This window comes from Xiphias gladius, chromosome 13 (assembly GCF_016859285.1).
Source record: "Xiphias gladius isolate SHS-SW01 ecotype Sanya breed wild chromosome 13, ASM1685928v1, whole genome shotgun sequence".
NCBI lineage: Eukaryota > Metazoa > Chordata > Actinopteri > Istiophoriformes > Xiphiidae > Xiphias > Xiphias gladius.
Window position 1 is genome coordinate 5,738,026 of NC_053412.1, and position 18,010 is coordinate 5,756,035.

At 38.8% G+C, this 18,010-nt stretch overlaps 1 protein-coding gene across 15 annotated transcripts in view; it reads left to right on the forward strand.

Moving 5' to 3' along the window:
* Positions 1-18,010, forward strand: part of LOC120798257 (neural cell adhesion molecule 2-like) — a 403,203-nt gene that overhangs the window by 65,092 nt on the left and 320,101 nt on the right. For 8 of the 15 annotated variants that reach the window (XR_005708650.1, XR_005708654.1, XR_005708651.1 and 5 more), the window contains exons 3-4: positions 8,917-9,050; positions 17,867-17,945. The exons of 1 other annotated variant lie outside the window; for it this stretch is intronic. The gene's annotated coding sequence lies outside the window, so the exon portion shown is untranslated. Of the gene's footprint in view, positions 1-8,916; positions 9,051-14,979; positions 16,467-17,866; positions 17,946-18,010 lie in introns of those variants that run through there. 6 more of the 15 variants (XR_005708661.1, XR_005708660.1, XR_005708659.1 and 3 more) reach the window with 4 other exon arrangements.

An 18,010-nucleotide genomic window follows, 5' to 3' on the forward strand; every position in this document is an offset into this window, starting at 1 on the left:
TTTGCAAAGTTGATTGCACTCTTCATTATTCACACAACACTGCAGTGATGCCGGGGTATCTGTTACTCACCCACATGAACACTTGTAAACGAAAACATGCACAATTTGCAAGTATATTTATCATAGAGCGTATCACTGCAAAATTGGAGCATAGAGTTGGCATTGTACCAAATTGCATACTGTACCACAAACTGTAAAAGAAACTCCATGGCTCGAGGCAGTTATTTAAGGGTTAAAACTGTGACAGCCTGCTGTTTAAATCACATATTCCCCTTGTCTGTAGCTTTTGACAGGCTACACAGTTGATACCATAAATGCAGGCATGTTTTCCTCTGTCTACCTATTACATGACAGGAACTAGAGGCCTACAGGCATGACAGACTCGCTGCACCTGTTCATACATAAAGCTTTATTGTACATGATTTTTTAAAACTCTGCACAATGGCCTAATACATCAATACTGGCACTGATACAGCTTAGTGATCATGATCACTAAGCTGGGTACATGTTTCTCAAGGGTACATTTTTTTTCATGTTCCCTTGTTTCCAAAACAAGAGGAAAATAGGGTCCCCGTATTACAAGACCTCTCTGTGTGCATTGCACGGAGCAAAATCATCCACAAAGAAGCCACAAGCCATAGTCATTCCTGACATGACTCATTACTCAACCCAGCCCCATCAAAGGTGGCTAAAAACAACTCCAAAGCCTCCGAATCCACACACTGCATTTTCTGTATTTAACACATTTGAAAGTAAAAATCAGACACTGAGGTTTAACAATCAGCCAGTCTACGTTTTGGTAGTATTTTTATTGACTGTGACCATAAGCTTTTCTTAACCTTAAAGGTGCTATACCGAAGTTTTCTCTGCCACTGAACGCGGTTCTTGCGAGGAGTGGGTGGTGGTGATGGTCGCTTAACAAGCACTTAAGCCACCGTCGCGTTTACAAGACAAGAGGTTAGAATACGTGCTCTGAGCAGCGATACATCGTCAGGGCAGCCTTGATGCTCATCTACTTCTACAGTTTAACACATTCATTTGGAACAGCAAACAAACACCTATGTCATAGGTGTCCAGTTAAACTGGCTGGTTACTAAAAGTTAATCCACACCTTTCAACCAATCAGAACTGAGAATTGCAGAATAAACTGCAAGTATTATCATAACAACAGTAACACTTTGTGGTAGGGGTAACAATTTAGTCTGATACTAAAGAAAGCAAGAACAATTGGTTGGTATGTTTTTTTTATTTTTATTTTTTTATTTACTTGCACTATTGTTGCAAGAGTCTGCTCTCCCTTTCGAGGGTAAGACCATCAATCTCCCTGCATCTCTTTCACCGTTTCTGTCTGCCTCTCTCTTTTCTTTTTTCTTTCTGGTCGATGACAAGATGGGTGTGCTTGTTTTTTTCAGTCCATACTCCTCTCTACCAGCATCTTTCAAAACAGCACCTGCAATTTTAAAAGCCAATGAAACCAATTTTATGGATCTAAAGGGTTAATTTCCTCTTCCTTCTTCGTGAGTCCACCCCATGCATATGAAATCTCATGTAAGTTATTAAATTCACTGCTGCTGTACTTCTATATAGTCAAAGAAAGGTTATAAGAACGTGAATGAGAGTAAACACGGCTTATTAAGCTATATATTGATTTATTTTTCTCTTTCAGATTGTCAAAGTGGGATAAGTTGTAGCAAAAATACTCAACCTTGGTACACATTTGACCATCGCAGCAATCACAGTAATTATTAGCTGTGTCCACTGTAGTTTTGTATTACAGGGACAAATGTCACAGAGATTTTTCACTGAGATAAATACTGCCAGCATGCCTGCTAAAGAAAACTAATTAACTCCAATACCTATGCCATTGTATTGCCATGGCTCTCTATATATCAGATTGCGACTGGAACAAATAATCGCCTACGCCCCGGCATGGTGGCACCACCATTTAATTTATTTCATGAATATATTGGAAAAAAAGAAAAAAGAAAACAAAACGGGCGCTGTGGTCAGATTAGATAATCTGCCAAACTGGAAAAAATTGAAACCTTTTTCCATTAATTTCACTGGACAGATACATAGCCTTGATGCAAAGAAACATGATTACATTTTGCAAGAACAATGTATTGGGATTACATGTTTTACATAGTATCCACACCTGGAGACACCAGTGCTGATTCATTGTCTATCTGTTCTGTTGCTGCCATTTTGTCAGATTTGTGACCAAACAAATATTGACAAGCATCCGTTATCTACTCCACTCTACTCCGAACCGGGCTTAAGATGGTGGACATAGTAAACATTATACCTGCTTAGCATCAGTATGATAGCATTGTCATTTGAGCATGTTAGCATTTTGCTGAAAGCACCGCTGTGCCTACGCACGGCCTTACAGAGCCGCTGGCATGGCTGTAGTGTATGTGTAGGTTTACTAGACCAATTACCTCGGTCTAGTAAACTTACTTTGTTATGCTTCCTATTGGTACTAACGATAATTTTAACTGGTGACACTTTATGGCTTTAATTTTGTGAATTCAGTTTCCTTGTTACTGTACTAATTCATTTTTACAACACCTTCAGGTTAACAATTGTTTTATGTTATCTCATTTTTTCTGTTACTTAATGTGTTGTCCAGTACTGTTTTCACAGTTATACCTGCTTCTAGTGAAAACTGCAGAGGCCAGCTACTGTCTTCAACCTTTATTGGAAGTGTTTTTAGCTCTGTTCATTTTTTGTTTATATTTGGCACAGCTAAACATCTGTGCAGTATTTGTGATTTTGTGATCATATTTGTTGTACCCCGGTGTGTACAAGTATTGCAACCTTATAAACCAATTAACCAAATCAGATCCCTTGTGCAGTGGTTGTAGCTGACAAATCAACTTAGTCGTGATGACGTGGGTGAGCTGGATTTAACAGCAGCTCAGTCTGTTGCGAGCGCTGTCAAAATTGGCCAAAAATGACGTTAGATTATTCCTTCTGAAAAAAACACATAGGTTCAAACCATGTGAATATCCATGTTTTTGTTCTAGATTGCAAATCATTTTCTCTGTGGCCGAGTTGGGCTGTGAACTCTCTGACATCGTTACCACACGGTTGTTGTTGAAATTTTCGCTTGTTTTTTCTTGACATGCGTTTCATTTTCAATCAGCGAAAGTGACGTTGTGTGACTCCTGTTCATCATGCTGTTTTTTTTTTTTTTTGTTTTTTTTACAATTCGATTATACAATTGAATTTAGACTATTTGTTGACAGCCCTAATCTGTTCAAAAGTGATGTGTAAGGAGGAGGTGGGCTTTTGTGGCTTTTTACATCTTAACAGGCATTATTTATGAAATGGACAAACTCATTCACTCAGCACAACTTTTTCTGTGAAATCCAGATTTTTTTTAACGTATGTTCCACTGAAATGTAACTGATATTAAGACTAACCAATGCTCAGTAATTCAAAGGACAAACTGAAACACCCCAACATGTCTCCATTCTTGTCTGCAAAGAAGCTCATAAGAAGTGCTCATGTATTTCAAAGTATTTTTTCGCAGTAGTACTGCGACATCCTGATTTACCTTGTGTTCACTCGGTGAGAAAGTCTAACAAGTGCAAGAATTATGGAGTTAAGCAGAACAAATGTAAGAAACTGAGGCAACGCCATTACAGTTTAATGTCTGCTGTCCTCATGAATCAGGCACCCTGTGCTGGGAATCATGGGAAGATGGGGATGCTTATGACATTACCCGGGGGGGCTTTTTCTCAGTTTGGAATCCCCAAGGTGAACATCCTATTAACCCCTCGATGTTTGTGCAGAGACAAATTGGTTCATTTGAGTGCCAATGGACCAGAAGACTTTTGGAAATTTACACAAGCACATGCATGCATCAGACATACACACACACACACCACACACACACACTGAGCATTATGGTGGCTTCTGTTGGCAGCCTGTGTAGTGTAAACAGCCCTAAAAAGGTTTGGTACAGACAAAAAAGGTAGCTAATTGACCCTTGTCTAGGTTATAAAACATGAGCATCCAAAGGAGGGGTGGCATAGTGTTGCAGTGGTGTTACCACTGTCACCTCACAGAGAGAGGGCTCCCAGGGTAAGTGGGTATAGTCAATGGATAGATGGAGGGATGGAAATCCAGACAATGTTCTTTAAATCTAAAAATTATAGAGAGAACTTGGATCCTTTGTGTAACAACCTTAAAGACCTTGGAAGAACTCTGAAAATCTGAAGATATTCTACTCAAAAAGAAATGCATTGAAAATAAAAAGCCTTTGTAGCAGATGTAGGAAACTGAAAGATTACAAAGATCTCTCCTAAAAACCAAAGACAAGATAAACAGGATTACATTAATATTAATTAGAAGTAAAGAGGGATGATTGTTGGTTTTTGTCTGTTCATTGAATTTGTTGACGATAAATATATCAAGAACAATGCCAGCCTTATACTTTAGTAAGCACAACAATTCTTTGTAATTGGCTCAACACCAGGTACTTTTATTTGCTTTTAAACTTGAGCCTAAACTCATTAAACTTAAAATGAACAAGTACATAAGAAACCAAAAGTTGTGCCCCCCCTTAAAAATGAGAAAACTAATTTTATAGCAATAGTAATGGAGAAGGGAGAAATTTGCTGCCCAAATATTCCTTTCTCTTGGTTTTTCGCCCACACAGTACCAATGTGTCCACAGTACTGAGCAAAATATTGCAGTCAAATAAAAAAATAATGACTTATTGGCAGAAATGGTGCAGAATATAACGAATACAAATCAGCTGCTCATTGCTTTCCATACCGATTCCTTGCTGCGATCATGGTGTGTATGATATATCAGCACTAAATTCAGCAAACCAACCACGTTATATATGTCCACAGCATTTGATCCGAAAAAGTTCGGCTGTCATCTCAACTTAATCTGAATCTGTCATCAAAATGGCAAAACAAGCTCCTGGCATCCCCAGCTCATTGTTGAGGAGATGTCACAGTTTGAACACCAGCATATTCTTGACAGCGAGCAAACACAGTTAGCTTTGGAATCGGAGGGTGAGAAACTGGTAATGAGAGGGGAGCTCCAAGTTCCCAGCTGCTTCTTATCTTAGCTGTCTGTCAGGAGCCTCGTTATCTCGGCTTTCTACTGCTGGTCAGCCTTGTTATCCTTAAATTCTGTCTATTGCCTCATTACTTATAAGGAGGAAGAACCAGTGTCATATTAAAAGACTGGACAGTATCTATTCATAGAAGCCAGGACCAAATTAGGGATTAGCTGGTATCATTGCAGACTTAAAATCACCGGTTGTATTACAGTGAGGGAACATCAATAGGATCACTGATAGCAGTGTCAGACTTTAACAATGCCCAGACATTGGATCTTCCAATCCAGTGATCATCAGCCCGGTGTAGCGAGAAATTTCCCCTCTGACACTGGATTAAATGCACTGCTGTGTTGTCTGACAAGATCATAACCTCGAGCTAATGTGTAACTCAACATCTTGTGATTGTCAAAGTCTTTGCACCCGTGCTGAGACTTTGCAGGTTGAAGGAAAATTTTACCTTCACATAATCGTGCTGTGTACATCAGTTAGCGAACTACATTATTTTGTGGGGCCTAGAAAAGGACTACAACATCCACTGTGTGGGAGCCAAGATGCTACTTTTGCTACAGAGTTTAGACTAACATTATCGGCTTTGTCCTGTTTTTTATTTGATGTGAGGAAGGTTGCATCCAGCACCCACCGCCAACATTACCTGAGTTAGTGTTATATTTCCCAAACTCATCAGTTAGTCCTTGTACTCAGGGCATTTTGTCATGTATAAACGAAACATGATGTTAGAAACATGATGTTAAAAACTCAGAGTTAGCGTCGATTAGCTGGCTGGTTACAGGTGGCAAAATGTGCTAACGTCAGTTGTCATTTCAGCCAGCAGAATTAGAAATAGACTAGAAATGAAACCCTGGCTTTTGTTTACTTTTGTGTGAAATCAGAAACCCTTTTTAAATTTTAAATTTCTACAAAAATTGTGGGATAACTCTGCCCCCCTTATCACTCTGAACTGCATAGGTCCAGTGCTAGAATATAAAACTTTTTTTTATTGTTTTTTGATGGATGAAAGACATTTGAACATTTTGCATTTATCAGGTGAGTATATATTTAAGCAAAAAGGTCTGAAATAGCAGGAATGATGCAGTAAGACTATTTTCCCAGACAGAAAAGGGTTGTGAGCTTTTTCCCTTCCTCAAAATGTCTTCTGGCTGCATCTTCCTCTTAGGGTATATAATGAATTTTTCCCTGTTTGAAAGTAATGGAAAATAAAGGAATCTAGAAAGTAGAATAGAAAGTACTCGGATATCGTCACTGTCCTGAAAAAAGCAGTATTGTCTCATACTGGGAATGAGGGAATTTAAAGTGTGCCCCCTTGACATCATTACAAATTAGACTGTAGCCCTGACACAGCTTTTGGTTGCATTTGTTGACTAAAAGATCCAAAATCCTACTCGCTGAATGCTTGTGTGTGGCTCCTTTTTATAAGTTGGGTTTTCTCTTTAAGACCTTAGTGTCACTACAAAGCAGTGTTTCCTCTGAGAAGCAGAGAACATGCCAGACAGTTTAAATTAGAATCACTTTCTCCTGACTAAACACCAAGCCAATCATTTGAATAGCACTCAGACTGACTACATATTTGATGAATGCCTTGCCTCAGTTTTTACATTTTAGTTCTTAGAGAAGTATTAAAATGGATTGGGGCGCCTTTTTTGAACAGTCACATTCATTGAGGACAAATGCGCTATTTAATATTTAAGTTATTCAAAGCCTTCTTGATGTGGAAAAGGGGCTTTAATTAAACAAAAGGCAAAAATAACTATTGACTTAAGTTGCTGTACCTCTGTAGTGCTCACAGTCCTCTTGGGTTATCACAAACAAGCCAGATGCAGGAGCTCAGTTTACTTCTTTATTGCATACAACACATCAGAGGTGCTCAGGTGGGTTAGCTCGCCACATTGGAAAAGGAATAAACAAATCATAAAACCAAATATTAACCTCTCTTCTAATACAAAATGCACAGGAGCTCCTTGGAAAAAAGAAGCCATTTTTATGAGACAACACAGAGATATCTCTCCATCCATTCATTCAACGATGACTTTTTTGAGTTTAAGTGAACACCACTGATCCACACATAACCCAACAGCTTCCAGTCCAATTAAGAAACACATTAATTACTCATTGCCATATAATTTATCCCGTCACCCTCCTAGTCCATGTTTAGGCGAACGTCTTGTCACAAACAATTAAGCCAATAAAGATGGAAGATAATTAAATTAAAGGCAGTGACGTGTCGTTTGTTGCAAAGTCATTACAATCACGCAGCCTGGAGGGTGGAGGTTATTGATGGCTGTATTTTTTTGGGGTAAGTCAACCCCAGTGACTCACATTAAACATCAAGCTACATGTTTGAGAGACCAATTTGATTTAGCTTTGAGGGGATGAGGCCAGGCACCAGATTTCTGTGCTGCAGCTCGTCCTAGTTCACACTGTGAACCATCTGTTTGTCCTGACCTAATGCCCTTGTAGCACATACGTTATTTGCATATTTTAGTGTCTAGATTTCATCAACATGTCATTACCAGTTCATACATAACAGAAAGTTTAGAAAATATTAGTGACCTATAAACCAAAACTACCAGATATGTTTTTGGTTAGTTGCAATGATTTACAAAGAATAATATATCATTTCAATGAGTAAATGACTTCTGTATCAAAGAGTGGAAAACTACTGTTGACCTGAAACTTCAAAGCAGGTTAAAACTTTGGCCAAGCCCCAATTTCACGATGCAGTAGCCAGTGTTTTGCATCAAAATATTAATGGCAAAATCAATGAAAAAAATGGGATCCAATCATTAATATTATTGTAAATGTTGTGGTAGATTTACTAAACTAATACTTTTTTTCATCTTCCTTTAAAGCTTCACATTTTTTGGAAGTATTTGTTTTGTAAAATAACTTTTCTTTCATGCTTAAAGGAATTTTTCTTTGTATTCTTATTTTTTGTTTTGTATTGCACTCTGTGATATAACCTGTGAACTGAACATTATGTAGTGGGGAGGATGCATAAGTGGTGTGATTTAACAATGATTGTAAGATTACATGTATACATTTCCCATCATAAGTGATCATTTGACCTTGTTTTTTAAATGTATACTTTGTAAGCTATAATTGTACCTTCCGTCTTTTCTGTTTAACACGAGTGAGTGATTAATGTAGGAAAGTATATTAAAAAAAAAAAAAAAAAAGGCAGAGTCCATGACAGCATAAAATTTTCCTACTTGGTTAAAGTCAACACAAAGGGCAGGCCGTTTTTATGCAATCAGTGATAGACGCATATTTAACCCACATATCAGTTGTATACACACATTCTTAATTGGAGGCGAGAAGGATTAATAAATGAATTACATGCTTTAGTGATCCCTGCTGGGAAATTCTGTTTTTGCTCACCCTCTCTCTGCAGGAAGGTCAGAGCATGGGGTCAGCTACAGAAAAACACCCCGGGAGCTAATAGAGCTTCTTTCTAAAGGACAGTAAAGCAGACTGGATCCATTCCAACATGTTGGGCTTGACCCCGGGTTCACGTGTTGAAGGATTGTCTCTCTAATCATGAAAACATCCCACCATCTCCAGGCGGTGAAGAGAAACTGAAGCAAATATTGTCGAAACCAAGATTAATAATGTAGGGAATATATCATACCTTCGCTCTGAGGGTGCTGATTTTTACGTGAGGGTAGAAAATGAACCTTCCTACAGTCTAGCGTCATTCAGGCACTTTAAAATGAAGCTTCCACCTCAGCAGCCTCTCCAGGGTTTTGGTTACCAGGGTTAGCCACAGGTTGTTCAGCAGCATCGTGTTTCTGCGTCTCTGTCTGTGTTAGCAGGCAAGGAAGCCCCATCTGCTGCCATATGGGGGATAAGAAGAAGAGGAAGAGGAAAAATGGCACACAGCTTTTCCAAACTCCATCTCATTTGGGCCTGACTCAGAAAAGCTGGTTTTGACACCTCTGCCGTGCTGGTGAGAATTCATAATCAGCATCACGTAACACACATGAGTCATTGCTTATGCTCCCTGTCTCCTCCAAAACTGACTTTCAACGTCCTTCTCCTGATTTTGTAGTACATCAACACAGATAATCTTTTTTTTTTGTCTTTAAATCTCTACTCTGTGAACCTTTCCTGTGTGTCAGAATAATCTAAACACCTTCATTTACAACTCTGACTCTCTTAATTGTCTTGTTCATTTTATCTTTTGCTTTTTCCTGTTTTGCTTTGTTTTGTCATAATCACCTAGCTCCTTCGATGACTCAGCATGGCATGTCATTATTATTGTTTAAAGTAGCAGTAATTTAGAGTAATATTGCTATTAATGACATGTTGTATTACGCAGCTCTTAAACTAGGTCTCTGACTCTGGCAGATTATGAGTCTACCCTCTGCGGCCCAGCTTCCTCTCAGCAGGTGTTTTTGCTAGTTTAGAAAAGTGTGTTCCCAAGCTGTATAGTTGATGGCAGAAACCCAACAGCAGGCCACAAAAGACCGTTTTTGTGGTATAGCTGCACCTATCTTCTCACTATTCCAGCTCTCAAAAAGACCACAAATTACAACCAAGCCTCCAGTCCAATAGGAGAAACTCAGGCTTTCAAAATAAAAATTCAACCATGTTGTACAGTGCATACTGTATGCTGCTGCAGATACTCTCCAATGGAAAGATTCTTCTTAGCACATGCTACTTTTTTAAGAGAAACGTTGCCACAGTCCATCTTTTCTCTGACTAGGGAGCTGGTTTGCTGCTTTCATCTCTGCAGAGAGCAGTGGTGCAGTTTAGTTCATCTTTGGGCCTAACAGTCCAGTATCCCAGGAAACAGAGCTTTAAGAAGAGTGACTATTGTGAGTGATTGTTGTTAGCTTGGACTGTCATAGCTTGGACTGTAGCGGCCATGACCCATGATTTTTGCCTTATATTAACTAAATGGTTTAACTTCAATAGATATAACCATTAATACCTTAAGCGTGCTTCATTTGCCACAAGGTCAGTTTAGAAAGAAGATATCTGTAACTGTGTAATTAGGCAGGAAAGTTCTATATGCTCATTTTCTTTAATATGTTTAACTGTAATCTGGTTTTGCAACTGCAAACTACCTACATTTAAAAGAATAATATTCCAGCAGAAAAGTTGGGATAAAGACATAAGACAGCTTGCAGGTCAGTCGTGGCTTTGGCTGAAAGAGAAGTCCTTAATGAGAGTGTTGTGGCTCATATATACAGCAAAGAAACTGTCTGTTGCGGACAGAAGTGACCTGTGGTGGGGGGAAGGCGAAGGCTTCTGAAGCTTCTAATTCTTAGTGCTGCTACTTTCCTTAATATTTTTTGGGATATTTTCTGACTTTATTTGATGTAGAGAGCGAAGACTTGAGGAGTGAGTGAGGGGGATAACATGCAATAAATGTCCATGGCCAGACTCAGACTAACACCTGGACACAGGAGTTGAAATATTGGGTTTTTTAAATTGCACAACAGAAATTGCTAGAACTGGCTTTCACACAGACTTAGTCCATACCGCATGGGGCTCTATTTGGCTTTTCTACGATTAATATAGAGCCACAAGTTTTTTTGACCAGTTATTAGGATGCTGACTCATCTGTTGTCAGGCTACAGTGTATCCAAGGTATCCAGTGTTTTAGTACAGGTTGTTCCAAAGGTTTGGGCTGCTGTTTGTTTGGTTGAAAGTGACCATGAGTAAGACTTTATCCAAACAGTGTGAGGACTCTGACAACTTTTTGTTATGTCCTTGATGAAAATTTGAGGTAAAACTGACATTCCTAACAGCTCTCAGTCCCTCCAAAGTGCATCCAAGCTCCAGAACAGCTACTGCTTGCACCTTGTTGTGAGATTGTTTGGTCAACTACTGTTTCCAAGGTCAAGAATAAGTATTCAGCCTTAACCTTTAAACCAACACGGATAAGATGTCCTAAAAGTGCTCAGAAAAAGAGAAATCATCAACAGAGAACATCAACAACTCCATGATAGCTCAATCGAAAGCTCCAGAACAGCTACTAAATGAACCTCACGGTGTGGTTGATTTGACAACTACTGTTTTTACGAGGTCAAGACTGAACTTTGAATCTCAATATGATTGTGATGTAAATACAAAAGGTTTACAGAACACCTCTAAATATAATGGAGATGATCCATTCAGCAGATGTAAAAAAAAAAAAGAATTATATTATTCATCTTGTTTATTTTGTACTTTATACATTATTTTTCCTCTAGACCTAAATACAGAAGAAGTCACCATAATATTCTTCCACTGTTTTTAACACTTTTCTTTCATTCTGGGGCCTGAAGCACTGACAGAGAATACCAATTTCAACTAATAACCTTCTTTATCATTACAATTGACTATGCTGCAAGCTTTTGTCCGTCTTTTGATAGTCAACCACAGCTGTTATCCTTATTAGATTTTTATTATATTATCAGTTGTGTATTAATCGGCCCGTATTGTGTCTTGACGTTTGGTCACATCAAGTTGGTAACCCAGTGGGATCTTGATGTCTTTATGAACTGGAAACAACCGTCCCTGGTGGTCAGGTCTCCTCTGTCCTCCGTGGCTGCTGATCGAACTAGTAACAGTTGCTGCCTGGTTCATAGCATGATGGCGACACACTGACTGCCCCCCCAGTCGCCATGCATGTAATAAAGATTGTGTCACTCTGTGGCTTGATACGGTTGTCTGAGTCTATCAAGGTCCAGGTTCCTTGGGGAGAAATGAAAAAGGATTGCAAGAAGCCGATCTATAGAAGCCGGGTGAAATGAGATTGAGAGCTCTTTTCCTTTTTATGTCTAGATATTTTGAACTGATGTTCCACTTTATAGCAGCATAATGACATAAGCGCTGCAAATTCACACGCATTTGGAGATAAGTGGAGGGAGTCATTGAGGAGATTTTAGGCATGATTATTATAAATTAGGATTCTGGAGAAACGTGTAGGCACATTTTTATAAGGTTGGATCTTTTCATTTGAAATCCCATAAATATATTCAAATTAATAGCTGCTGCTGAAGTTAAAAATGAGGGGAGGAATACTGATAACACTTAGAAAAAACCCACATAGATAGATGTGATAGATCTGCATGCAAGCAGATAGTTTTTATGTGCTTGACCTGCTCTTTTTGCCACATGCCCACAAAATCCACTCTGAGACAAAGTTGTTTGCCCTGAGGTTACTTGCCTCATTGGCTACAGGCTAATAGCACTGACCTCAACCACAATGGAAGCCTTTAAGTGCCTTGTACTTTCCTAACTCAAATGCTTCACAGACATCCTACTAGACATCAGTTTACCTCGATCGAGAATAATACAGTCGGCACTGGGCCTAAACTTTGGTGAACTTTATTGACTTTCCCTCAACCTTTCCCAACCCCTGAAGGAGGCATAATGTGCTGTACAGGTGGAGAGAATGACAGTAATAACACAGATTTTAAAGTCAGTAAAAAGATAATGGAGTGATGCTTTGCTGAGCTACATCAGGTTGCTCAAATTACCAGGAAAGCTGTCAGAAAAGGCTTGTATTTTTCTCACAACAGATGACAGATCAGTAAAAATATGCTGTAGCTCTGTTGCACTGCGGTCTACAGAGGCAGCTGCCGGGAGAGAAATGGGTAATTCTAAGATAGATTTCTCTCCACATGAATATTGGTACAAAGAGATAACTCTAGAAAGATGCCCCCTGCTCTTTATTCTGATGGGCTGATTTCAAAACCGCTGTTTCTCTTTGATGTGTTATGCAGGTGATCGTTTCCTTCTGTCTTAAATTTCAGTTAAAACACTGAAACGGCTCGATGTGCCGTCACATTGGCCACAGCTAAACGAACAAAAAAACATAGAAACTCACCACCAATCAACAAATGACACTGTTATGTACATCTAGGCGTTTGATGCTCCTGGTTCACTGAAGACAGGTGTGGACTCAGTCACAAATTTGGTGAAAAATACAAAAAAAAAGACTTGATACTCCACTTTGTCCGTAACACCAGTCACTTGTGGCTTCTCTTTAACTTCAGCCCTTTGACCTGGAATCACTTGATTAAAAATGTTATTAAAAATGTACAATCAATGAACTTTTAATTTTCCTGACAAAGGATATACTCGGAGTCAATCCAATCACATTGCACAAGCAGGAGGGGAAGGTGCAGTTGGCGATGCAGATCAGCAGATATACAACAGACTCACCTTAATTTATGTTATTTAGATAAAGACACCCTCTTTGCTCCCTCTGATCTGCAAAAAACACGGCATCGTACACAACATGAAACTCAGACGTTACAGATGATTGCATTTGCGTCATGTGGGTAACACACTGTGACAAAGCATCACTTTGCTTTTAAATGCAAAGTTTTGAGCTTAAATAGTATTAAATTTGACTTGTTTAGGATTTGAAACACTAATTTTAAGACCTGGACTTAACTTGGAACTTACCTGTCTTTATTTGACTCAAGACTTTATAGCCAAGTCTTTCAAAATAGAAAGCATCATGCAAGAACATATTCAAATTCTTATACTAGACCTTGCTTAATTTTGTTGTGAGGTTTGCTCCTATGAGTTTTCAAATTCAGATTCACCAAACTCATTGTACAGTAATTTGCTCATTTAGACTTGATTAACGTCACCAGTTCACAAGGAGGTGCATCGGTGACTTTACTGCATAGTCAACTCCGCTAAATTGCTATATATCAAAAATGTCACCGAGCAGGAAAACAAAGAACTGTCTGTTAGAAATCAGCAGACGAAAACAGAACCATTTTAGCAGTGTTAGTAAAGGCATAAGGGGAACAGAAACAATTAGCCAGAAAATATTAGTTCAGTTTCCAACAACATGTCATCAGAGCAGTGTTGTACCGGGACAGAAGTCAAGAGGCAATGGTTTCAAATGAAGATTAGATGCTAAAACAAACATCTTTCTAAAGCGTAAGCTTCCATGAATATCATACAGTAGGTGATGTTACACTGTTGGACTGTGATGTTACACTGTTGGATGTAATGGATGCTCAGAGTATGAGTAGAATGTTACTATTATTATTATTAATATTAATAATAATAAATCCTGCTAAACACAGTTTCTTTGAAGTAGGACAGTCACAATAACAATGTACATCAGGGGATTTGAGACATAACACTATAGAATACCGTAGATTGCACCTACTAGGGCCATTTATATTTTGCAGATTGAGGAAGTAAAAATATTCTTTTCCGTCAACAACAGTATCCATTTTCATTTTTCATTAGAGGCTTGCTGTTGCTTTGTTAGTACAAGAGGCAGCAGAGGAGATAGACAGCACTCTTAAAAAAGATTTTACACAGCTGGAAACAGGCGTTTCGGAGAAAAATTGCATATCTGTCTCTTCACTCTTTTCATTATCTAACATCGTGATGAAGTGAAAGTACCCAAGGGAAGTGGCAACAGATATAGCCGTGAGTATCAATAATTCATGTGCTCATATATTGGACAAATACGAGCTTACTATTGTCAGGCAGTTAGATATGATGTTACTGAAATGGAGAGGAAAGAGCCAGAAGCAATCTCAAATGGCCCAGTGATCGTTAGTCACCGGTGGTTAATTGTGCTAATTCTGGAAAGGCTAAGACATGCCTCTGCTGACCGATGAAATTAATGTTTGGAGGAAAAAGTCTTCTGTTGTTTAAGAAATTAATTACAAATGTTTAATGAAAAGGAAATATTCTCTTTTGCATTCTTATAACTTGAATATCCAATGAATCTCACATTGATGTAGATTGATTTTGTCCCCCTCCTTTGACCACATGCTTTCAACTGACACATTTAGTCGTACCAAGAAAATGTCCCTAAAAGTCTTTTTCAGTGATTGTGAATGGTGCTTTTGAATAGCACTTATCTATAATTTACATCATTTTACCTCCCATATTCTCAGCCATGCACCTCGAACATCGTCGCTGTGCTTGTGCCATTGTTCAGACAGTCAGGTATGCTCCTTCCTGCAGTGATTGGACACAAGCCACTTCATTTTGAACCCAGAGAGCCGCACGCCTAAGAGATGGAAAACCATTTTCAAGTATCCGGGACATTCCAATGATGCCACAAATTCACCAAGATGTTGTTTTGAGAACTGTTTTGACCCTAACATGATGGCAAAATACCCTGAGGATACCCGGTAATGGATTGCACAATACGTCCGGAGACCTGCGCAACATCACTCACTACCCGAGAGGGAAAGAAGACGGCGGTGCGAGGACTCTCATTTTGATTAGGAGTGCCTCGTTCCCTCACTCGTTTTGTTCAAGGCCTGAGGTCTGAGTTTTGAAAGCATGGGACCTTCAATGATCTTCGGCAGTTTGTTTTTAACAAGCAATGACAAACAACATCATCTCCTTTTCCCCCTCCTCTTCTGTCCCACTCTCCAGACTTTTATCTTTGCTCAGCCTTTGAACCGGGCCTAAAGGCAGCGACATTGAAATAGACATGGCCCTGAGGAAGCCTCACTCCAGAAAGAATACCCTCTAATTCTGGTATCCCTTTCTTACAAAAAAGCCGAGTGGCCACAGGGAAAGAAAATACTGCTGATACATCTCTGCCTATTAATCACTTTCCAGTTTTTAAATCTGTACTTTGTAGCAAGGTTTCAATTTTTAGGTTAAGTTCAGCCACAATTGTGTGAAATGTACCAGTCAGTGGTTAAAAAGACCAGAAAGGGGGATTTTTGTTACTTGCTACTTTCAGATTAAGATTTCACATTAAAAAAACCTATAATAAGCTTATATAAAACAATACATTTTTAAAGATTAAACCAAAGGGTCCCAGTCGTTTTCACTTGTGACCCCTTAAAAGAAAGCAGTGTCTGTTTGGGGTTCCTTGTCACATTTTAGATGTTTTTGAATTGTTAACAATTTAATCAGAGACATTTCCCCTCTAAACTTCTCAAATGGTCTCATCTAAATACAGTAACACTGTGTGTGTCCCAAAGAGCTAAACTTATCCAATATTTCCCCAAAAAAGCGAAGATGAACGAAAAGTCCAAATTATAAATAAATATTGTGTAGCAGAGCTTTGTATTTTCTTCTTTCCCATTATTCATCCTACAACCTCTCCACCTTTGGAGGGGTCCCGACCCCAGGTTGGGAACCACTGGACAAAAACTACCTAACTGTATATAATATACAGGTACTTTTACTTTTGCTACTTAGTACATTTTACTAATACTACTTCTGTTCTTTTATAGAAATAGACTTTTGAATGCAGGACATTTACTTGTACATTTACATTAATGTATTGGTCCTTTTACTTAAGTTAAGGATCTTCCACCGCCGGTGCACATAAATGCAAGTAGAAACTGAAAAACTTGCAATGTGCAAAGTTTGAGTACAAGTAAACACACTTACTGTAGCTGCAGTTACAGACAAAATATTTGTACTGTCCTTTAATCCAGACACTGTTTTTGTGTGGAGCTCAATGTGATTTTGTCTGTAAATGTTCTTAAATCAAGTGTTGTGAAGCATAAAATCAGCTAAGAGAGAGATTGCTTATTGGTTTAACTCTTTCCTCTAGTTATCCCCATATTAACACTGTCAGATCAAACTTCAGCCTTCCCCTTTTGTCTTCTTTTACCTCTGTTAGTAATTTCTCCAGTGAACCAGCAGGAAGCAGTAAAAGATCAGGGTGTCGTGGTGGGTTAGTAGGGACTCCAAAACTCCAAGTGCTTCCATTGGAAACAAAATAAATGTTAATTTGTTATGTTTTTCTATCTCTTTCATGCTTTTCCACTGACATTTAGTCTCTCTTGCCAAACAAGACATGAAGAAATTTGCCTGCAAATTGCATAAAGATCCTTTTGCTTTTGTTTATGGAAAACAAATTTGTGTGTAGGTGTAGGATATGTTGAGATAAATGAAATATTTAACACATTTTATGAGAAATTAAACAGCAACTGTAGACATTACATTTTTTTGTATTTTTGAACATAAAACTGTTTTAAAAGCACAGTGTTCATGTAGTTTGGATTAATTTGTGTTGTTTATGATGCAATCTAACTGGGAAACATGTTGCAGAGTCAAAAAAAATTCTTGGAATTTTGGACTGGAATTTAAATTTAGCAAAATCACCCTAAACGCCTATTTATTTGCCTACTTCCCACATTCACCTCCTGAGCTGCATAGTTTGACGGTTCAAGACAAATCACCGGTGTATCTTAATGGATGCAGAGGCAAACAAACCCTATTGTCGCCGTTAACATAAATCAAACGCATTGCACGAAGCAGGCAATTAGTTCATTAGCTAGGAGTTTCCAGTGACGAGGTAACTGCCAGCATCCTTGTGGATTTGTGTGAGTTTGTTCCTCACCGACGTAGCCAGACTTCTTCCTAGAAAATGACACCACGTTAATGTCTGCAATGTTAATATGAAGCTACGGCCAGAAGCCGGATAGCTTAGCTCAGCATAAAGACACAGGCGGCACAGCTAACTAGCTCACTAATTAACATGTTATATCTGTTTTGCTTAATCGGCACAAAAACCAAGGGAGCAGTTGCCAGGCAACCAGCAAAGACCCCCCCCCGTAAAAAAGCGAAACACTTGCATTTTAGTGTGGATTAAAAACAAAAACAAGATGTAATGTATTAACTAGTTAATTTTAAAGGTGCTGGTGGGAGGATTGTGTTACCTGCGGACGGAGCCAGGCTGGCTGTTTCCTCGGTTTCCCAGTCTTTACGCTAAGCTAAGCTAACCTGTTTCTTGCTGAAGCTCCATATTTACCTTACCTACTTAAGTCATGTGATGACACTTGAACCCCTTTCCTTTTCCGACAGCGAGATGCGGTTCAAACCTCTCGGAAGAGCTGATGAGTGGGACCTTCAGTCGAGCATGTTTTGATGCACAGATTTTAAGGTACATATGACATTGCTATGGCTGTAACCGTGTCTGAATTTGGTCCTACACTTTGTATTTTTTGA